Here is a 21876-nt window from a genome sequence, read left to right as displayed (position 1 = left end):
ACGTATTTATATATATGCAACAGAGCTGCATACGCGTGCAAAATCTCTCTTGGATTTGAATGTGCGCCAGGATTTGCAAGCCGAGTACCTGCGCTGAGGGAGATTGAGCAGCACAAGTTCCGCCTGCCTGCACTTATTGGTAAATCTTCCGATATGGTCTCGTTGCTCTACTCCATGTTCGGGCAAACTATCAGAAATCTCCAGAAGAAATCCCAGGTACTTTGTACTACACCGCGCGATGCACGTTACAAACACAGGTATAAAACACGATCTCTCTGTTCGACGCAAATTGAATGAGTTGAAAAAAATGAACCCGCAACACGTTGAACACCGGTTATAAAATCCGAGCTGAAATCGGCGTATCGCATGTGCTTGTCCACATTCACCACCATGATACACGTAAAAACAAAAGCGCAGAAGAACGCAAGGCAGAACGCGCAGGGGATGCTGAAGAGAGAGAGAGAGAGAGAGAGAATGAGGATGCAGACGCTGGTGTAGGGTGCATTCAGGTGGGGAGGGATCTCCGGTATTTTAATATCAGACATTCCTCAGCGTCTACCGCCAGTTCGTCGGTCCAACAGGAGTCTACTCTACTTGGCTCCACCACTTCGGCGCCATTGCTGCTTCGCCGTGCCCATCAATTGCTCCATTTTTTAATCTGTTTCCGACGACGAATATAGAACATAACATCAGAGGCACGAACGCGTCCTTGCGGCCGGGGTCCCGTTCCACCTCTGCTCATCCTCGACTTATCATCACGGCGTGGCGGGAGAAGGGTGTTTTAACCCCCGGCTTATGACGTAACCTGCTCACGGAGTCTGCGAAAACTTCGAGCACCGTTGGATTAATATTTAATGATCGCGGTTACTGTACTTGGCTTCTCTCCGCACGCTCTGCGGTTCCCACGGGTCAAACTCCGCTCGGGAACGCCGGCTGACAAAGACTACGCAATGAATGAGGGAATCGAGCCTCTTTGACAAAACCGCGACTCAGCGACGGCATCTTTCCACAATTTTGTTGAACCGTTAGCCTTCTATCTCTGCATTCTTTGCGTCTCCCTCGAGTACTGCTTACCGACTGAAAGTTAGACGTAAGAGTTAAAATGGAGAACCAAGAAAACAACGTGCTATCGATCAAAGCGCAATCCTTGAAGGTTCGCGTGCAGAACTTTCTCCAGATGTACATGGGAATCCGGAATGGCGTTGTTAGGAGAAATTAAAAGGCTTCAGGGTGGCGTGGTAAAGTCTTTAGACTGTAATCTGTGAGACGTTGCTCAATGACATTAAACCACGGTGTCGTAGACACGCATATTAAGCCACTAATTGCTAGCCACCAGCCGCCCGGCGCAAGCATGCAAAGTAGCAGAGCTTAATTAATGGGATTAGCTGAAAAGATGATGCGTGGCCTTGAGATTAATGAAGGGAAAACTTATAGCCGTTAAGGATAGTCGTGCGTTACGCTTATCCAACGGAAACTTTCTCTCGGAAGCCAGGAAATTTCTACTCGCAAAAATGAATTGCGGTCCGGAGTCTAATCTTGATTAGCTAGTTTTTGAGGATATCTTTTTTGATCAGATGTTTTTACAGCTTTGTGTTGCCGAGGAAATTATGCTCAGCGATGAAAGAAGTCTTGCTTCTTTTCCTGTGCGATGACGTGAACGTGCAGACTCCTTCGCCGACTAATCGGTTCAATTTATCTTGCTACCCTCCGGACGTTGACGTGTCCGGACGGTCTTCTACCTCGTGTCATTCCCAACTCTAAACGCCACTTGACATCATCCCCGTTCAACTAGATTTACGCTAATTTATTGAACATCACTCTGTTCTAACCAGTCAGCTTCGCGTTCCTTGGTATTGAGTAGTTTACGAGTACCTATTAGCACTACTTCGATGCTTCTGTTCTACACACGTAGCCTCAAGTTAGACAAATTATTAGACAACTATTTTCACAAAACTTCAGAACGAATTTTTCGAGCTCACGAATGCAGTCAGGATTTATTTTCTCGAAAAACACTCGATTAGAAAACTATAAGAAAGATTATTTCTTTTTATCTTCGGAGCACTTTCACGTTCAAAATTTTTCACCGAATTGGATAAATTTCGAGGGGGTAACACATGTAACGTACAAAAACTCGCGAGCCAACTTCTCAATTGAAATGCATTTGTATGTATAAATTAAAACGTCTTCAGACATTTTTCAAAAATATTGTAAGGATCGTATTTCTAAATTCGGAGTGCCACTCTCAAAGTTCCTGGATATGAGACGTGAGTTGGGTTTCAGTAATTTCACGTGTTATCTAAAAGTGCGTGATATCAAAAGACGTCATCAAGTACTCGAAAATGCAACACCTCTAATGTGGTTCCATATCATGACAGCTTGCAGTTTACATTTGGAAAAATTCAACAATAATCATAAAACAGAATTCGCTTGCATGTTTAAAATCATTCACTCCTTGTTCAGACAGTAAACATGGCACATTCAATTTTGGTGCTCCTGTACAGCCTCGCTTTTCTCTGTACAGACGCACTCACACTGCCACAAAGGTAAACTGGGCGAGACGTCCTCAGCCCCTTCAACGCCCCCGACGCCCTTTTCGCCCCACGTCGTTTTAACGGTCGACCATTTAGGCTCCACCAGCACTTTCGCCGGCCGTGACCGTTGCCGCGATTTACAACTCTAAAGATTTGCCAGCCTCGACCAACGCTTTGGTGAGAGCTTCTTCGAGTCGAGGTACTCCCACCTCTGTTCCGCAGGTCCTTACCTTCGAGCTTATTCCTTGACTGCTTCCATCCAACAACCTCCGAGGAAAGATTTGACTGAATTCATAATAGTTCTCAAGACACAAAGGAATTTTCCATTTCTGACGTACCGTTTTTTCGACAATTTGGTATCCAAGTTGTCATTCAAGAATTAATACCTAGTTATAGCTTATACGAAATCCATATTTCCATATTTTCGGAGAACATCTTTTCAATATTTTGCTAGTAAATACGAATAGTTCCATTTAATCGCGAGAGTGTCACCTCTGTATTTGTTTGAGTACAGTATCTTTTTTTTTTGTTTGTTTGTTGCAAATATGATTTATTCGTCGATGTATAGGTGTCCCATTTTAAGCGGAATGCTTGAATATCGCGGTAAAAACGTACTCGACAGAAAAGTGATTTAGATAGAAGTTTCAAGGTCCTAAGAGGGACGTGAAATGGTCCTGACAGCGATTTAATTTCTCGAAAAAGACTCAAGCTGTAAACTATAAATTACTTTTCCTTTAAAGTGACTAGAGGTCTCATTTTTTAAGCTAGAATATTAAATTAACCTCCACCTCACCGTCTTTTTCTGTCCGAGAGTATTTAGTACTTCACATACGATCTGTGAACTGAAGAGGGCGATAAGGGAGATGGGGATTAGATAAAGAGAAAATTCGAGTGCGGGGCGTCTCGCAGCGCACCTGTTTTCGTATGCGACACTGTGCGTCGAGGACTTATCATTTGAAACGAATCCGTTCTTGGTTCGTTTGTTTCCTAGTGGATATGCAGAGAGGGAGCGGAATTACGCGTTCGTGTGAATAAACAAAAGCGGGGAAATGTAATTTCCTTGACATTTCTACCCCATTTTTCCTTGTTTGCGGAAAAGGTTTTCCCTGCATCGAGTTGCGTTGGGGGACCGAACAGCGTGCTTCCTGGGCAACGGTGATGATGTCCTTTTCTCTTTGTTCACTTACAAGTTGGCAAATAGACGATAAGGAAAGCAGAGAGAGAGAGAGAAACAGAGAGAGTTAAAGTACAATTGTGAGATTCTAGACGATGGTTTTTGTCGTACGGCACAGAGGTTCGAAAAACGCGATGAAATTGCATATCGACAGAAGTCATCGCGCGGAGGATGAGGCACAGGCTTCCCAATTAAAATCGCACGTTTCTCACAGGCAAGTATCAATTAGGCGCCGCTGCTCACTCGGAGGAAAAGTTATGGATCCATTCCTGTAAAGAGCCAATGGAAAACGAGCGACGCCGCGACGAGGCGATCGCGTCGAAGCTGAGAAACTACACTACGGTTTGCAAATCGTTAGAAATAATTGGGGTCGTTGTGAACGTAAATCTGAAAGTACATCATCGAGCGATAAAACTCCTGAAGCCTAATTAATTACCTACCTGTTAATCCGTTTGCCTATTTGCAAAAGTTTTCTAGACGTGGACTCGAGTCGTAATCAGCCTGAGAAAAATCCTGATCTTCTCTAAACCGGGTCAACCTTTGTAAAATGTTTTGACTTAATGATAGAAGTAGGTACCTACTTGTGATTTTTTTTTTTTTTTATATCGATTCGCATTTTAAAACGTCTAGACGTTATCAGCCGCTGAAATACATGCGAAAACCGACAATGTTCGTGTTTCAATTAGACACAACTCAGAAGCTATAGACGGTAAAAAACTAAAGCTTAGTACATAAAACTTTCGGTTTTAGGTAAGTCAATTTCTTATTTTATCTTGTGTTAATAAGAACATAAAAGCTCTCAAAAGTTGATAATAAAGAACAAAGTAAAAACCCGTAGTTTCGATAATTTATTCATGAGATCCGTGTTACGTGTATGCATGTTTATGCACACAAGTAACGCTAGTCTACAAGGATTTTATGTCTGGGCTTTGTGTGCATGATTATTATAAGTTTAGTGATACTAAAAAGAGAAAAATTGATGTTTGTGGAAAAAGTCTGGTTTTGAAGTTACGAGAATGCTGTTTAAAAATTGAGAAAATCTATGATTTTTATCAGCCGAATAATTGAAATCACAGATTCTCTAAAATTTTGCAATAGTATTACCCTGGCTACAAAGTCAAACTTTTTCAAAAAATATTAATTTGGTCTCTATTTAGTATCGCTTGAACTATGATAATCACGTACACAAATTTCAGGCACAAAATCCGTGTAGACTTGTGCCGTAAAAACTATAAAATAGTTATTATTTCTCTCTTTTATTTTTAAGGATATCAGGTTTCAACTATAAAGAAAACTATTGAAACACGTTTATAGATGTACAATTGGTCAATTTTCAATTCTTTTTTTCTGTTTATTCCTAACTCTGAATGGATGTTTCCTTTTTGCGGTAAATAGTATATATATTTTTTTTCTCCTGTTTAAGAATCTACTGCGTCCGTTGTGCATAAGTTTTTGAACAAATAAAACTGTAAATATAAATTATTGATTAATCATTCATTCACAAAGGTAAAATATGCCGTTCTTTTATTAATACAAATGTTCACTTTGAAAATCTTTGTTGACCGGTGTAATTCGTAAATGTCGCGCGAAACGTGTATCCGTGACAATTCTAATTTGGCATATTAGGGTTTGCCTGCGGAATGAGGAGGAGCTCAGGGGAGTGACGTGAACACGTGAAGTGATCTCGTCACAGCGGATCAGAGAGGGTCGTGCATACGAGCAGCTATGCATATCTGCAGACGTGATAGTCACACCGCCGGCGGCGGGGGCAGTCAGGAAATGCGGAGTGTGCCTGCAACTGTGTATCACGTATGTACGTATAGGTATAAACGGGCAACACCCTTGCACGGAGCAGACATTATTATCGGGAATTGTTCTGGCAGGTGCATGGACCGAATTGAACATCGACTAATCGAAATTTGAGCTAGCGTTAAATTCGCGCTACATTCCATCAGCGTCGATACCTATTCTGCATGTCGATTATACACGTTGCAGGCTTCGGTGATTGACACAAGTAGGCATATTGATGAGATGAAAAGAGAAGGATAGTAATAAGTTTGAAGCGTGGGTAGGAGGCGTCACCTACCGTCGATATACCTCGTTTCGATTTATAACTTTCGTTGAAAAATGAACTTTCTAACGTTTCATTTTTCATACAGAAGAAATTGGTTTTATCGAAAGACCAATTTATTTTCTTTTTATAATCTACCACGTATAATGGTGAGAATTTTGGTAATATTCTATGACGTCACTTCACAGCACGTACCATATTCATCGTTCGGCTCGAGCCTTGTTGTCTCACAATCAACACAGCTCTGGGTGATGATATGTGATAATTCTCAATCTGTGAAAATGAGTCGAAACTTCGGTTGTGTAATATCTGAGAGTTTTTTTCTAATCGTGCACGGTTAGTAAAATTCTGCAGAGACGACAGTGTGAATGCAAAATGTAATGACAACTTTTGATACTCGTTTATTTGAACAGACTAAGATTCAACGTGATTGCGTAAGATTTAACCGCTTATATAAAACGTGCTGAACCATGTTTAGCGTTACTTATTAAAATTCATTTATCGTTAATGATTTAGGAACATACCTCGACGTACCGCGTGTGAATCACTAAAATAAATATGTTCATCGTACTTATATGTTGGTACCTGAACAAGCAGTAGTGGAAAAAATTTGCAATGTTCTTGACTGTGAAATCGTGAATGGTAATCGTCAATAATACAATTCATACGCGAGGAAAGAGATAAATACAAACCAGCAAACACGTATCACGTTGAAAGTTGGAATAAACGTCTAATTAAAATACTCAACAATTCAGTACACAAGTGTTTGAAGTAACTGCGGTTTATCTGCCGATGTTGACCACATATTTCCGTAATGAACATGCGCGTAGGCGCTTACAGGTGTGTATGCTTACACATATATCAGTTTATTTACGTTTATACGTATGCCGTTCATGTACAGGGACGTTTTAGGGTCGCAAACCGCCCAACGAGTCACGCGTGTGTATTTCGTTTTGCCCGAAATTGGCGGTTACACGTGGGGTTGGAGTCGCACTCAATCACACACGAGTATACGCAGAGAAAATTAACGAAAGGCTTCAATTTTCTCAAGTGTTTTTGCAATTTGAAGGGGGTGCCATTTTGTGAAAAAATATTCCAAGCTAATCGTCCAATATTTACCGTCAGTTGACTTCGTTCACATTCGATGTATAATTTCTCCAGGATTTTTCCGACAACGAATGCGTAGGAGCATAGGAATTCGGATCACGAAAATATGGTGATATGTAAAAATGAGGTTTACCATACGTGCTGTGCGAGAAAACAAAATACTCACCCTTGCTATTATCATTGCAGTATTTTTGAAGCTTATCGTTAAATTCAGAAAGTTATGTATATATAGTGTCTAAACATGTGATTGTATACTTTGCATTTTCGTTCGGATAAATGGATTTCTGATTTTCTATAAACCGTGTGAATGCAATTTAATTATACCTATGTTGTCGTGCAATGACACGTTACTTGTCATTACACGAACCGTAAAAGCTCTGGAACAATTGAAATCTGTCAAGAACTCCTCGATAATCTAAAACTTTGTAATAAATCTCAAAACTTTCATATCTTTGAGTATTGTAACAATGATTTAAAATTCTAACGTAGGTATATAGTCACGTAGTTGTGCGTATTCTAATTTTAAATAAAGCATAGTCTATAGTTACCACTGTTCGAGTCTAATATGTACAGTATTCTCAGAGAATTTATGGTTGTCAGTGTTTTGGTGAGCTTGGTTGTTTCCCGCACCCAAAGTGACATGTATATGGCTGTACGCAGTTGGGCACACTGCCATGCGTAAGTTAAGTGGCTAGCCAGATGACTTTAGCAACCTAAACCTAACAACCCAACCTCACAAAAATACTGCGACACTAAAGGGTCGTCGTGTCCAAGCCGTCCGAGAACGAAAGGGAAATTAACAGTACAGGAACACTGTTGAACGTTAGTTTTAACAAATTTTGAAGTTTTTTAGAATAATTATTTACCAAGTAGATTGGATTTAGGAACGGCAGCGTAATTACGAGCATCGCTTCTGACTAACTTCCATTTCTCACGGGAGAAACTTATATAAGTTTATATAAAAGTCTTTAGTCCTCAACAAACCCCAACCTCCACCAGTATGACAATCCCAATTTTGATTTATTCCGTGACATTGCACAGGAGTTGATCATTATTAATTACAAGAATCGCAATTATGAAGACTCTTGTTCTTAGTGCCGTACCGAGTACTATACGTATAACAACGAGAACGTCGATAAATTTTGCACCGGAAAAAGTCACGGTCCTTGTTTCTGCGTCCGCTGAGTCTAAGGACCAAAGTTTAGTTCTTCGAGTTTCTGTATCACTGTATGAAAAACTTTATTGTTGATTTCAGACCCGATTTTACAAGGGTATTTTCTATGGAGTAGTTTCAATGTGATCATTAGCATTTAACTTGGGAGAAAGTTGTAGCGTCTAAGTCTTATTATAACATGCAACAGCTTATGTGACGTATAACTGCTGGAAGGCTTTTAAATAAAAACGCTCTTTTAGACTGCTGGGCGAAAAACCATAGCTGATGATAGTCATGGTCGAGGTTTGAACAAGGGATGGCCATATTCGCACCCATTAATGGCCTTCGTGCCGCATAACAGGGTCGTAAAATTACCGCTCGGTGAATTTATTCAAGTTTTTCTTTCACTTGTTGGGAACTTTTTGCCTACTTCAATGATATCGTTACCCAGAGACTGATATCTTGTCGAATACTGCAACTTTCAGGTATTTCATTAATTTTTTGCTCGTCTCACGAACAACGTCGACGATCGGTGGTGATGGCGGTGTGCGGAATCTACGCAACGACGTATTCAAGGTCAAATCGTTTATACAAGAGATGGGAAAAGTGTAATAAAATTTTATATTTAGTCGAATTTGAACTTGAAAATTAAATATTGTTACATCCCCGATTCCTATCGCCCCCAAATTTAAGACTAATCATCTCCATTGGTTGGTAGAAAAGTTACAGCCGTGTTCACTGTAAATGGTGCAGAAAATGTTGCTGGATATTTTTAAATAGTTACTTTTCTAGATCTAATTTTATATTCAGACTCTGCGGACGATTCATTTTCAATTGGCTGCATGGTGCAATTTTGTGAATATAATTATATACGATATCCTGAATATAAATAATTTTGCTAATAATGAACCAAATTTATATATTTATATTCCTTACGAAACTGATTTTGATGCCATCTGCTTTGTGACTAATTACGTTTCCTCTTTTTGTAATACAATGTTTGATTTTATACAATTTATCAAATTTCAGTTTTGTTCCTATCTACAAAATCTGATAAAAATCTGAGCTGACGTTGATACGAGTTTTAAAAAAATGGATAAGAATCAAATTCGCGTGTGACTGAAGTAATCTGCAGTTACTAGTTATAACTATGTTTTTTATGACGGCTTAGATTAAACTGAAGAACGTCTCGCACAGCATATTCAGATTCTGTACAAATTCGTACACTTTCGGATAAATAGAAAAATACATGATACAGAAAAATAGTAGATAACCTGTAAATCTTTGAGGAAATTTCATCTCGCGAACGATGATTGTACCTATCTACGGACGAAACGGCCTGGAAGCTCGGTGCCCTCAGGATCTACGGATGAAAATAACCTCATAAATTGTATAAACGTAGAAATAACATTTCGGCCAATGGCATGCCCGCCGTAATGATACCGACGTAATTATTGCCCTGGCATTCTAGTAATTCTTGGAGGGCAGTGATAAGATTTACCATTTACTGCTCGGTAACTCAGGCCTGGCTCTATTCGTCGCCTTGTCTTCCGGCTCCTGTTACTCTTGCCTTCTTGTCAACCCTCTTTTTCAACCTCAACCCAGCCCTCCCAGCTATCGCGAGGATACAGCTGTATACCTACACCAGGAATAGGTAGAGGGACGTTCATTTTTATTCCTTCCGCATCTTGCCTTTCTGCTTATCCGAAACACAATACGTATCCTACACTTCATTCACCCGTAAATGGTTCGATCTATCGATGATTTCAAGATTCATTTTCTTGACGAAATGACGTTGTACCTACAGCCAAAAATCAAAAGTTTTTTTGGGAATCCCTTACGAAATTATCGTGCGTTGAATTTTTTAAATTATTACATATATTCGCAAGCCGACGGTTCGATGGTGATTTTTCTTCACAATGGTTAATTCTGACTGAGGAATTTTTTCTTATAAATCCGCTAACTCAGTTTTTTTTTCTTCTAATAATCAATTCCATATTGCTATTTGTTTATTGAAACTCAAATCGGCGCAATCTTGAGAAGTTAATTGTGCACTGATACCAACTCGTTGAAAAAATTTTAACGGTGGGATTCTAAAGAATTGTCTTCTGAATGAAACGATTGATCACAAAGTAAAAATGCATGAATAAAACAAATTTTTCATCGTTTGAAAGCGATTAAAAATTATTAATCACTATACAAGTTCTGGTATGTAATTGTTCTTTCCGATTTGTTCTTCAATATCTTTAAGATACTCACCGTAGTTTACAAATAAATGAATTTGATAAGCACTCAACCAGCGACTCAAAAATAATTGATTTTGACTCACGAATATCTTTGAAAAGGGTGTCGGATTTGGATACCCATAGGCATAGTTTATTTCTTTCCCTTCCACCTTTAAGCGGCATCGTTTGCGGGGTAATTTGCCCATCCGGAAAATAACCGCAATACCGCTGACCACGTGAGATGTTCCTTACTCTAGAATCCGAGCGTAGACCGCCACCAAGATTGCTACAACTGTTCTTCGAGATTGGGATGAAAGTTTTTATTAAAAAGCCCGGAGCACCATGTGAGCTGTTTCTGGCTACATACGACTGTTTCGATGAACGTGTTGCAAACGGAGAGGAGGAAGCAAGGAAGTTGGCGATAAAGGAAAGAAGGAAGAAAGGGTGAAGGGAAGAAAGGGCGCGAAGGAACAAGGATGGCGGAGGAAAGGCGGCGGGGCCCGAAGCGGGAAGGAAGGGTCATGCCAGGGAATCGTTCGATACACAGCCCAGCTGCCAGCGCTGTTGCCAAACCAAAAACAATACACGGCCTTTGGTTCGTTCTCGGTGCTTTCAGGCACCCCCGAGTCTTCCACCCCCTTCCCCCCTACTCGGTCTCTCTCTCTCTCTTCTTTTTTCTGCGAGTCATAACCGCGATTACTCGTCCTTGTCTTATTGAGGAGAGTGGAGGTAAGGAGAAGTGTCACGTGTAGGTTTTCAACTGAAAACTTGTTCGTCAAAAAGCAAGAAATAGTGGTTCAACAAGTTGCCAGAATGGCGCTCATGAGTAATAAGGAAAACAATCTGATTGCTGCTAAGCAATTAGGGTTCACAATCGGGTTGAATCTGAGTGGCGCTTTGTGGAAATTTTGCTGCACCAACGCCATCTTAATTTCCCACTATTTTACGGGCACTTTCTATACACGGAAATTATTCTATTTACCTCTACCGTTCATATTTCTTTTGAAGCTACCTTCTTCACCCTTCTCTGATATACGTACACGCTTTGCAAATTATATCGTCCGAGTAACCACGATGAAAAAAATTCTGATATAAAAGTCCAACTTTTATATAGTTTTAACAAATTTTCGATGCCCGTGATAAAAGCTTACGCTTCATTTCGTGGGAAAATCATCATCAATCAGAAGAGAATAGACGAAATAACATGCAAGGGTACTTGTTTTGACGTCAAATAGTGTGAAAATCAACACCAAATGGTCTGAACTTCTGTGAAGGAGTATTTTCACAATGATAGACTATAATTTGATATTAATTTCACTGTATCTGATGTGTATTTGGTGGAATATCTGAATTGATTTGGTAACGATTTTCTTAGAACAATGTTGCTTTCTACAAAAATATAAGTAATTGCATATTTTAACGAGATACTTGGTCAACTCTACCGGTTTATTTTGTTTAGGCATTGAATAAAGAGTCGGTGATATAAATTTACAGTTATCTATTGATAAGATATTATTGCAAATTAGATTGATTTATGAATTTGATATTTTGGACAATTAACAATTAAATTTACATGCTTATCTTTTAAAAGTTAGTTTCGTTTCCTTGCGTTTCGCAGTTTTCCTATTAAAAACTGAAACCAATAGAATTCTGTTCGCAAGTGAGATAATTTGAGCCCGTTGAGATCGTTTTAGCAATAAAACTTCGGTAAGTGCTTGTTTTGTCGCAGCTTGGAATTATATTCTAGAAGTTATTATAAGGTTACCGTTAATCTCGGGTTAATTGGCTGAAACTAATGTATATTATGTCACAAGGGAGCGAGCCGTAATAAATTAAAGTAAACTTTTCCCCATTTCGAGAGTGCATTGTAAAACATTGGGGAAATTAAAGCACGGACCAAGCGCACGCCAAACGTAAGGAAGGCTGACTTGACTTCAGTAATTGAGCACCGGAGGAGAATGCTTACGTAGTATTTGCTCAGTCACATATTCACATCGTTGCTTCCCTGCTTCCTGCGCTAGGATTCGAAGAGGGTGAAACGGTGAAACGGTGAAACGGTTCCCTTGGCAAAGAAGCCGAATTCCAAAAGCAATACTGCATGGTTTAGGCACATAAACGTGTCGAAAATTTGGCCAAAGTCATCTCAGACGACGCGACGCGGCGGTATTCTGGATCTTTTATACGATGATACGTCTATGCTACAACTTCCGCAGCCTCAAACCTCGACGACTTCCGGTTGTCTTCCGCAGCCAAAATTTCATGCATACCGCTGTGTCTCGCGACGACATGGCAGGCCAAAGAATAGAACTTGACGCATCTCATACTGTATAATTTTAGCACGATGGTAATTTCTCCTTGCTTCAACTTCCAACCACTTTTAAACAACTTGCGCACTTTTCATCCCTCAAGCTCTCTGTATGCCTGTATTATATTCACTCGTACTATCCAATATCACGTGAGTAAAAAAACACGAGCATAGAATTACGGAATGCTCGTGCATTTTCCATGCAAAAGGAGCCATTTCGAAAGCAATTACGAGAAGGAACGTGCAACTTGATTTTATATTTTCTCTTTCGCGTTTCTCTGCTCGCATAATTTAGTCATGTTTTCTGTGTAGAAAATCTCGTAATGCGAATTGAAATATTTCTCAAAATTCCCACTCAAACGGTCGGATATTTCTGGCGCTTGGTACAGTGCTTCATCTTTTCACTGATCCTAACACAAGCTTACATGAACTTTGTAAAGTTACATACTCATTACTCGCAATCGTGTACCTATGCGAGGGTAAATGTGAAGGAGTGAGCGAAGTTCTCCCGCTTCAAAGGGTTTATTTTGCGAAATACTTATCGTCCAGACTCAAACTAAATCTTTTGAAGCAAAGGACTGACGGTTGATCATTATAGCTTTTCCCGTCTACGCCTCGTTTCAAAGTTTCAAATATTTTCATACTTTTCTTGGAAATTTCTAAAATTTTAATGTATTTAATAATATCTCATTGTAACTGATATGGAGAACGCTGCGGTAGATTTATTATTCCACAACGCGTTGTGCCTGAGACCGTTCACAAACGGTATTTGGCTTGGTGTTCCGTGAAATTTTTTAGGTATATACGATAACTTTCATCAGTTTGATTTTTTTAAACTGAAATTACTAGGATAATACTGATTTTTTTGTGTAAATGATACTGATACTCTGGTTGACTTTGAGCTTAATGAGAAATGCGTTGAAAGTAACAGAATCCTAACGGAATTCTCAAGAATGGTATACAAAATGGACAAAGAACGTACGCCATGCTCTTTACAAATGTATGTCTCACTTTGTTTTTACTCACATTTTGTCGATCGTATCCAATCTTCGTAACCAATTACAGCTTTTTCTGAGCAACTGCACCCCATTTGGATGTAAACACCTTAAAATGAAAAGGTGAAAAATTAATATGAATCCTGAGACGAATGAACCAAATATGAGTCACTGGACTGCGGCTTCCCTCGAGCATCCGTAATTCCGCACCGTTTGGAAATCGAACAATGTCGAAGCGCTTGCCCGCGGCAATTTAGAAAGTCTGGCGAAGCCCGCAGGTCCTGGATACGCGAGATTAGGCTTCCTAGTAACGAACCGCTTGAACCAGAAGCCCGGCATGCCTGAGCAACATTATACCCTTCGAAGTAAGAGTGCCTCTTCATCTTGAATTCGCACCGACGATGAGATCACCAATTGACTTGACTAATACAGAGACATACTTGCATTCCTAAGCAGCCGACAAGGTCCTCTGCTACCCTCAGGGCTGTCTGAGACACCCGGGTGATCTCTACCTAAGGGAAATGGATCTGTGATCCAGCGAGCCCCTCGTCTTCGCCTGGGTAGCCATGAATTAGGACTCAAATGGATCAGGTATTCGATGTGCGTTACAGGCTAACGTGTGATGCAACTCGATTAGTGGCTTAAATGTTGCCGAATATCCTTGCTACAATTGATGACTATTTACATCTAGTTAATTTAAACGTTCTAGTAAAGGATTATGTAGGTAATGTAGGAATCTATGTGCAGAACTCGTCTTACTACTGTACTTATATATGTCCTTTTGGTAACACTCATTGATTATCTTCACTTTATGCAGGACAGACGCGTTCAAATTCTTTATAAAATGATTGGGGTGGAACCTAATACCGGAAAGCGTGAAAGTGAAGTGGCTGAGTAATGGTAGGGGACGAATCGGGTCAATTGTGGGGTGAATGGAACACGAAGAACCGTTTCACTACATGCTTTTGGAGTCTGATGAGAGTCAGGATTAGGTGTGTATGTTCATCCAAATGAGGCACGGGACGTGTGTTCTATCCGATCGACCAGGCTTTACACGATGTTATATCAAAACGATTACTCATTTCTGTCTGCGCTGGCACGTAGAAACATGTTCAAACTCATTCATTCTCTTCCTTATATCAAACGCCGCGAAACCATATCGGCGTGTAAAATGGTATCTTGACGTGAGTTAGCCGTTACTTCAATAAAAAAATAAAGTGTCTGGTGTAATTTATACACGATCTAAATTTCCAAAGTTCCAATATATACATATTAATATATTCAAGGTATCACGTCTAGCTACTACAACTGGAATATCTTTGCAAAATGACTGTTCGCTGCACTTGCAATAATTTAGTGCGCAATAAAGTTATAGCAGAAAAGTGGAAGTTCCATTTATAAAATCAGTAAACAAGTTCAACTCCAAGTACCTTGACTCTCCAGGGGTAAAATAATTTCGCCACCACCAGTTGCTGAGTAAATTTTGTTTGATCGAATAAACGGTGTCTGTGTATGGCAGCCACGGCTCGTTACACGAGCCTGATTGTTACTCCTGACTCTCGAAACTACCAGGGACGTATAATATATATTACACATGAAATACAATCTTTAATAAGTAAGGTAATTTTGTTATTAATAATATACCTACTACCTACCCACTAGCTGAACGCGCCGACGGCTGCTTCTGATGGTAAAGAGTTAAAGACCTTATCGCAGTCGTTAGTTTTCCAACAAAACTGAGTTACAGGAGTTTGGTGCGCTCGAACCTCTCCGCTGTATCGAGTTAAAACTATTATACCTTTATTTCCGAGTCTGAAACTTTGCCCCATGCTCCTCTGTTCGAGGCTGCTGAAACAGGCGCGCATTGTTATAAGAATTTAACTTAATTAATTACTTTTACCTACGAAAGTTGAATACTCTATAAAACTAGTCCAAAACTCTCTCAGTCAACCACGGCTGTTTCCAACTTTTTATCGTTAGTTGGGTAATCGAATAACATTTCTCAAATACTACCTTTACACGTCAAAGTAAAACTTTTTGCCATTGTAACGCCGATTATTCAATGATCATGTACACACCGTCAAATACCAGGAGAAGAACTTGCTTCGAAAGTCAGAACCGCATATTGAAGATCCCAAAATATAATCAGACCTTAAATTATACCAGTCTTCAAATTCTCAAGCTGTTTTTGATGGGAAAAATACGCGTTCAGGGATTTTCATGCAGTTGAAACAGTTGCACGATTCTAAAATTCACACGTCATCCTCTGATTCCCTCAGCATTGAGTCTGCGACGTCTTGCAGTCGCGAGCAGTAACAAATTTAGTGCATTATATCAAATTAGCAGGGTAGTTTTAATTGCTTCGGAATTAAATAAGGCCGGGTTGGTGAGTTTTAATCCGTTTACAAGTTCTCTCAATTCCGTCTGCGCCGTTTCCGTGTGCTTATTCTCTCAGCTTTTGCAAATACATACACACGTACAGCCCGCAGAGGCTTGGTGTGAGATTTGCATTTTCCCATCCTTGTATATGTTGCGAATGACGTTAACGAGTATATGCGTTTAATTTATTCGGTTGTACAGAGTGCGCACGTGAGAAGAAAGGATATTTATTCATTCATCGAGGCAACCAATCAATTTCCGGCTAACAGCTGATAACTTCAAAACTTTATTTTCAGCGTATCAAATGCTGAGGGAGGACGAAAAAATAAGAGATGATCGTTAAAAGATTGATAAAAAAGATGACAAAAATCAGCCTCCAAAATCACGAGTATCAAATCTACACATTCCTTGATCCCATTAAGTTTATCTCAACGTGATTGCGAAATGAGAAATCAGAATGATGAGAATAGCGCACAATGCACGATACACTTTATTCATCAAGTGTCGCGTAATCTCAGAACTAAGAGACACATGAATCACCACAGCAAGCTAAATCAGCAGCCAGGCAAACAAATCAAGGAACAGCAGCAATTACGTTCAAATCAAGCAAAAAGCTCCTCAGCTTGTAGGTTATCATACTGAACCCGGTTTTGAAGTAACGACTCCCTCTGGTAGACGAAAGATTTGACAAGAAAATATTGCGTGTAATTTTTCACATTTACCGTAAGGGTATCTGGGGCACGATATTTAAGTATTTGCTTGACATCAATCGATGATGAAATGGGTATACAACTCTAATCGATCACCGTATATTCGTATAGACGGTATTATTCATACTCATTATTAACGTCAATCGCCTTCATCGTTTACGTCAAATTTTGACTGGCAACGTCGATCCCATGCCTCAACGCACAGAAATTGGTGGCGCCAAGGCTCCGCTATACCTACAAACAATTTAATTTTACGCCGTTTGGTTGGTGCCTATGACACTGTCTATCATAAAAACTTGGTCGCCACTTACTTAATTATTTTTCTGTCGTCACGCGGAATACAATAAGACAAATACATTATCGTGTCTTTTAGAAAATTTGAGACAATTGGTAATACCATTAGCACACTTGGGTATTCGATGATTTTATGGAAAATACGTCTATTATCTGCACTCGGATGTTTTCATTAAAAATGGAAATTACGAGAAAACAATCCTCACAGAACGATATTTTTCGAATCAATTTTCGAAAATTCACTTTGGGAACTACTTAAAAATTTTAAGAATAACCGGAGAAAGTGGAATATGTCATTTTTCATTTGCAGAAATTGACATTTACTGATACAGATATGATCTGAGAAGCATTGTGTACAGAATTCAACTCTCTACAAAAGTATTCTGTGAGCAGTCCGATACTCAAACGGTTAGAAACTTGTATACAAGCCTTGGCTCGAAAGTTGATTGCATGTATCGACTTCATAATAAGAATTTACGTAACCAATTTGTAGGCAAATTCAATCCTCCGTAAAAAATAATGTCAGTAGAGCAAAGTCTGTAGCTTCAACGGTTTACAGCTTATGTTTTTTATGCAAAATTTTATCTTCAAATGTTTTAGTAGCTCTCTGATACAATGGGAGTGATACTAGTCTGAGATAATTGCATAATGTTCTGCTAATTGTGTTTGTTGACTAAAAAATCAATCATCGAAAAAACAGTCTTGCATATTTGAGTTTTATTTACAAGCTGCTATTCTTCAAATACTCTTTAATACCTGCATACGCGAAAGAATCGCAAGTCATAAAATATGCTTCCATCTCGGACGAAGCACAACAGTAAATGATCCCATTACTGAAAATGGATAAATGCCATTGATTTTTGCACGTGTTTGCAAATTTCGCCATTCTACGTATAATAATCGTAAATGCGTGAACGATTGTCAGAGCATGCAAGCACGTCTCAAGTTTTCAATCCTCTGATGCACAGTCACAGAGAGATAAAGTTGCTCCTGTAGAAAGAGGCGAAGGGCATTCATTCAGTGCTTGATCGCAATATGCCCATGTAATTCAGCGAAGTGAATGCAGGTGAAAGGGATGATCGTAAAATGGATGTTGAATTTCTCCAACTATAAATACTTTTCCGTCTAGCCGGGCTGCAACGCCGAGTAGAATGTATATATATATATATATATATATATATATATATATATATATATGTATAATTTATATATATATATGTAGTAGAGATCGGTCGGTAGGTATATAAGCCGAATGATTATTGGATTTGATTATCTCTGCATTCCGTACCAACATAGCAGCATAGCTTAGGGAACCAATTCCAATTAGCGACATATATACATACGTATGTAGATGTGGAGAAGGGCTGTACGCGACCCCAAGTGCACGCAGATTCGATCATGCAAACGGGCCGATAAATGGGAACCCAGATCATTTCGATTGAGGGAATAATGAGAATCCGATTTAAGTAAGGATAAAAAAAGCATAAAAATTCATTACATGGTTGCCAAAACGCCAGTGTAACAATAGCGATAAACTGGTTTTCGGACTGTCTGTAATTACGGTCATTTTTTCTTCTTCTTCTTTTGTTTTATCGCAGGTGTCGTTTAAATTTGTGGAGAATATTTCTGTCAGTTATTGATATGCGCGTACTTTTGATGCCGGAGATTGTTTGTAGGAAATTGAAAAATACTGGGCGATTTACTCCGCTGGCTATATCTGTACTATACACCTTGCCCTCTTGGGGGTCGAAAACAGAGAGACGTGAAATGAGTAAGACGCGCTTTTCTCGACTCCACTCTTTGTTGAAAATAATACCGCAAATGGCAAACGTGGCAAAGAATTACGGAACTGTTCTCATGCTTGCCGGTAAATATTTTGCGGCAGTTGTGACCGTCTCTGAATGTTTCAAATTCACGTTGGTTGGATCTTGAAGCTTTTCTGTTTACAACCGGAGACGGTATAAGCTTTTTCCCCCTTTACTTACAGAAGACGCATTTCTTCCTCTCCACCCTCACTCATCCTTCTTGGTAAGGTATGCTCACCTTTAAACTCAGGCTTAATCCTTCGGACGACATATATCTCTCTCTTTAGTTATTCTCGATTTTTTTTGGATCTAAATATAAATTCACAAGATTGAAATGCAGACTGCTTGTGAACTTCATGCGCAGTTGGATTGGACGCTAATTCCGAATAATAGTTGAAGACACGTGGAAAAGATTGGTGAAGTGAACAAGTTACATCAACTTGTCATGAAAGAATTCATGCAATCGTTCAATCCTAGACGGTTTCAAATAAGGTCAACCTTTTTTTTGTGCTCAACAAGGTCTGAATGTTAGTTTATTAATTCAATGAGTTTTTGGAGTTACACCGAACAATGATACCTAATAATACCCCTGTGTACTTTGTAGCCAGCAAAAATCAGATATTCGAAAAATCAAGACTATATCTATAGCGGACTGAACTCACCCTTCTAAAGTCTATGAAAATATATATATATATATATATCTTTTTAATAAGAATCATGTTCAAATGATGCCCGGCCAGCTGTCGAACCATACTCCATGATTATCTTGAAAAATACTCTGAAGAAACTGATTTAAATAGTATAACAAGATCTAAGACACGCTCTTAAAGAAGAACAGTCCGATATCAAGCAGAAAATAAAGTGGTTTATTATTTTTACGAGTCGTAAGTTTATCAATTAATCGTTGAATGTAGAATCGTCGAAAACCAGAGGCAAGTTTAACACCCGTCATAAAAATTTTAGGGTGGTGTGCATTACACAGGGACTGCCGAGTGGCAGTGATTACGGGAGGCTCGTGACAGCAGCACGTTCAAGGGTTATTACCCTGCAATTTTGGCTCAGACTTGACTGACTTTTGATGAAAGTGCACCTTGCGTAACATAAATAACAGCTCGCGAACCAGATTGCAGAGTTTTTTTTTTTTACTCTGTGTTCCATATGGACTCTAGGGTCCTCTTAACATCGCCCAACTTGTCGTATGGGCCTCGTGGTATTAGACGTAATCCGTGAGCCTTGGACGTGAACATTAGCCCAGGCTGAAAATCGATGGGTTATATAAAACGTTGGATGGAATCGCAAGGTTACACGATGGTCGTGATCAAAGCATTTGCGATTCGCTTGTTTGTATTCCGAACTTCATTAGCGGCCTCCATTTCACAGCTTTGCTTATACACGCCCGAAAAGTTGTCTCTCATCATGAGTAAAAGGTGCGGATAGGATGAATGTGATGCGAAAAAGGGTTTGAATGGTCCGCTGCGTGATTAATTTCTCAAAAATTCGGCAAAAAAATCAATCCCAATACGAGTATACATATACCTATGTATACACTATATGTGAAACGTGAAATGTGAAATATGATGAGAACTGAATGCGACCGAACAAATTCATCAGCCGCGCTTCAACGGACGGGGTCTGCAGAAATAAATTGCAATCCTTCCAACGATGATAAAGGAAACACAAAATGAAGAATATAGAATATAAAGCCAAAAAGACAAAAAAAAAAAAAAAATATTGTACTGAAAAGCACAATCGCGCGCGTCAAGCTTTTGAATACCTGTCCGGTTGTGGGTTGGATTATATTTCACACATGTTTCGAAGTCTATGCAGTGTGAATTCTGTTGACAATGATGTGTGTGGACTATACGATGCCAACTGCACGAACACATCGTTGCTACACTCGCCGATGTACATGCGATGCATTGAAATTTGAACAATTCGAATTAAACGACTCTCTTATCAGTTTGGCGTTTGAAAAAGTGGAAAATACTTTATACATATCAAAGATGCAATGATGCTTTATCGTTCATGCATTAGTTTATGCAACTTCTTTCTTCTAAATTCCCTCCGTGATGCTAGAGATTTACATCGAGCAACCATTATTTTAGAGTTATTCAATTTGTTCCCAAGACGAACCCATTGCCAATGAACAGCTGGCGCTTTGCGATCCGAACGTCTTAAATTGGACAACTTTCTAACAAGCTTGGTAAAATGGGAAACCCTAGCATTGAGCTGATCCAGAAACTATACGCAGGACCTAAATGCTGAACCTCCGCAAAATGCGAATTTTTCAATTATTCATACTTTCCCAGATTACGAAGTTTATCAAATTTTTTTGCGGATTATTCAATCGATTGAGAAAAGACTGCAGAAACGAGTTTTTTTTTTATTTGTACAGGAAAACTTTGCAGGAGGATTGCCAGGAAATGGTGTTGACGTGTGACTGTGAATAAAATCATTTAAGATATTAATTGACAACTCAAAGGCTGTCTGCTGAACAATATATCGATGCTACTTTCGCAGAGAAAATTTTATCGGTTATTTATAATTCCATTTCAATCGCTTCAAATGATTCAAGTAACCATCATTAGGCTACGTCATGCACTTACGAGGCTGAAGCTAATAGCCAGGCTTGGCAGCCAAACGTTTTAATATTCATTTGAATAAGGTAGTGAAGTCCGAAAATAAAAATTGTTTGAAATACCTTGAACCCATGATAATATTATAGAATTATCAGGATAAAACTGAACTGCATATTTCTATTTTCAAAGATTTCAACACAGTTGGCTGCTAACTCTCGCTGCTAGCTTCAGCTTCATAATGCATTGAATACCCCGTGAATCTCACAGGGAAATTTTCATGCATGAGTGCAAATCATCAGTGCAGACTTGCACGAGAAGAGTAAATAATTATTATATATGAGAACCTTCAGAGATAAAGTAAATTCTTCTTGACTATCTCTGAATATTTTACCTTCACTCAGCTTTAAATTCCGATGCGATTCTCTTTACCGATTCCTCGTTCGTTCCGACTCAATCTTCTCATCCGTTTATCTTACTATTACTCAATTCCATTCACTATACTGTAGTTTCTTGATCTTGTTAATTCCTGATCCCACTTTTAATATTCA

General features: G+C 39.2%; 1 protein-coding gene across 1 annotated transcript in view; it reads left to right on the top strand.

The window, feature by feature from the left end:
* Window positions 1-21876, top strand: part of LOC124416591 (alpha-2A adrenergic receptor) — a 144758-nt gene that overhangs the window by 50771 nt on the left and 72111 nt on the right. The window lies entirely within an intron of this gene.

The sequence above is a fragment of the Diprion similis genome, chromosome 2, assembly GCF_021155765.1.
Source record: "Diprion similis isolate iyDipSimi1 chromosome 2, iyDipSimi1.1, whole genome shotgun sequence".
Lineage (NCBI taxonomy): Eukaryota > Metazoa > Arthropoda > Insecta > Hymenoptera > Diprionidae > Diprion > Diprion similis.
This window is presented reverse-complemented; position numbering and strand designations above follow the sequence as displayed.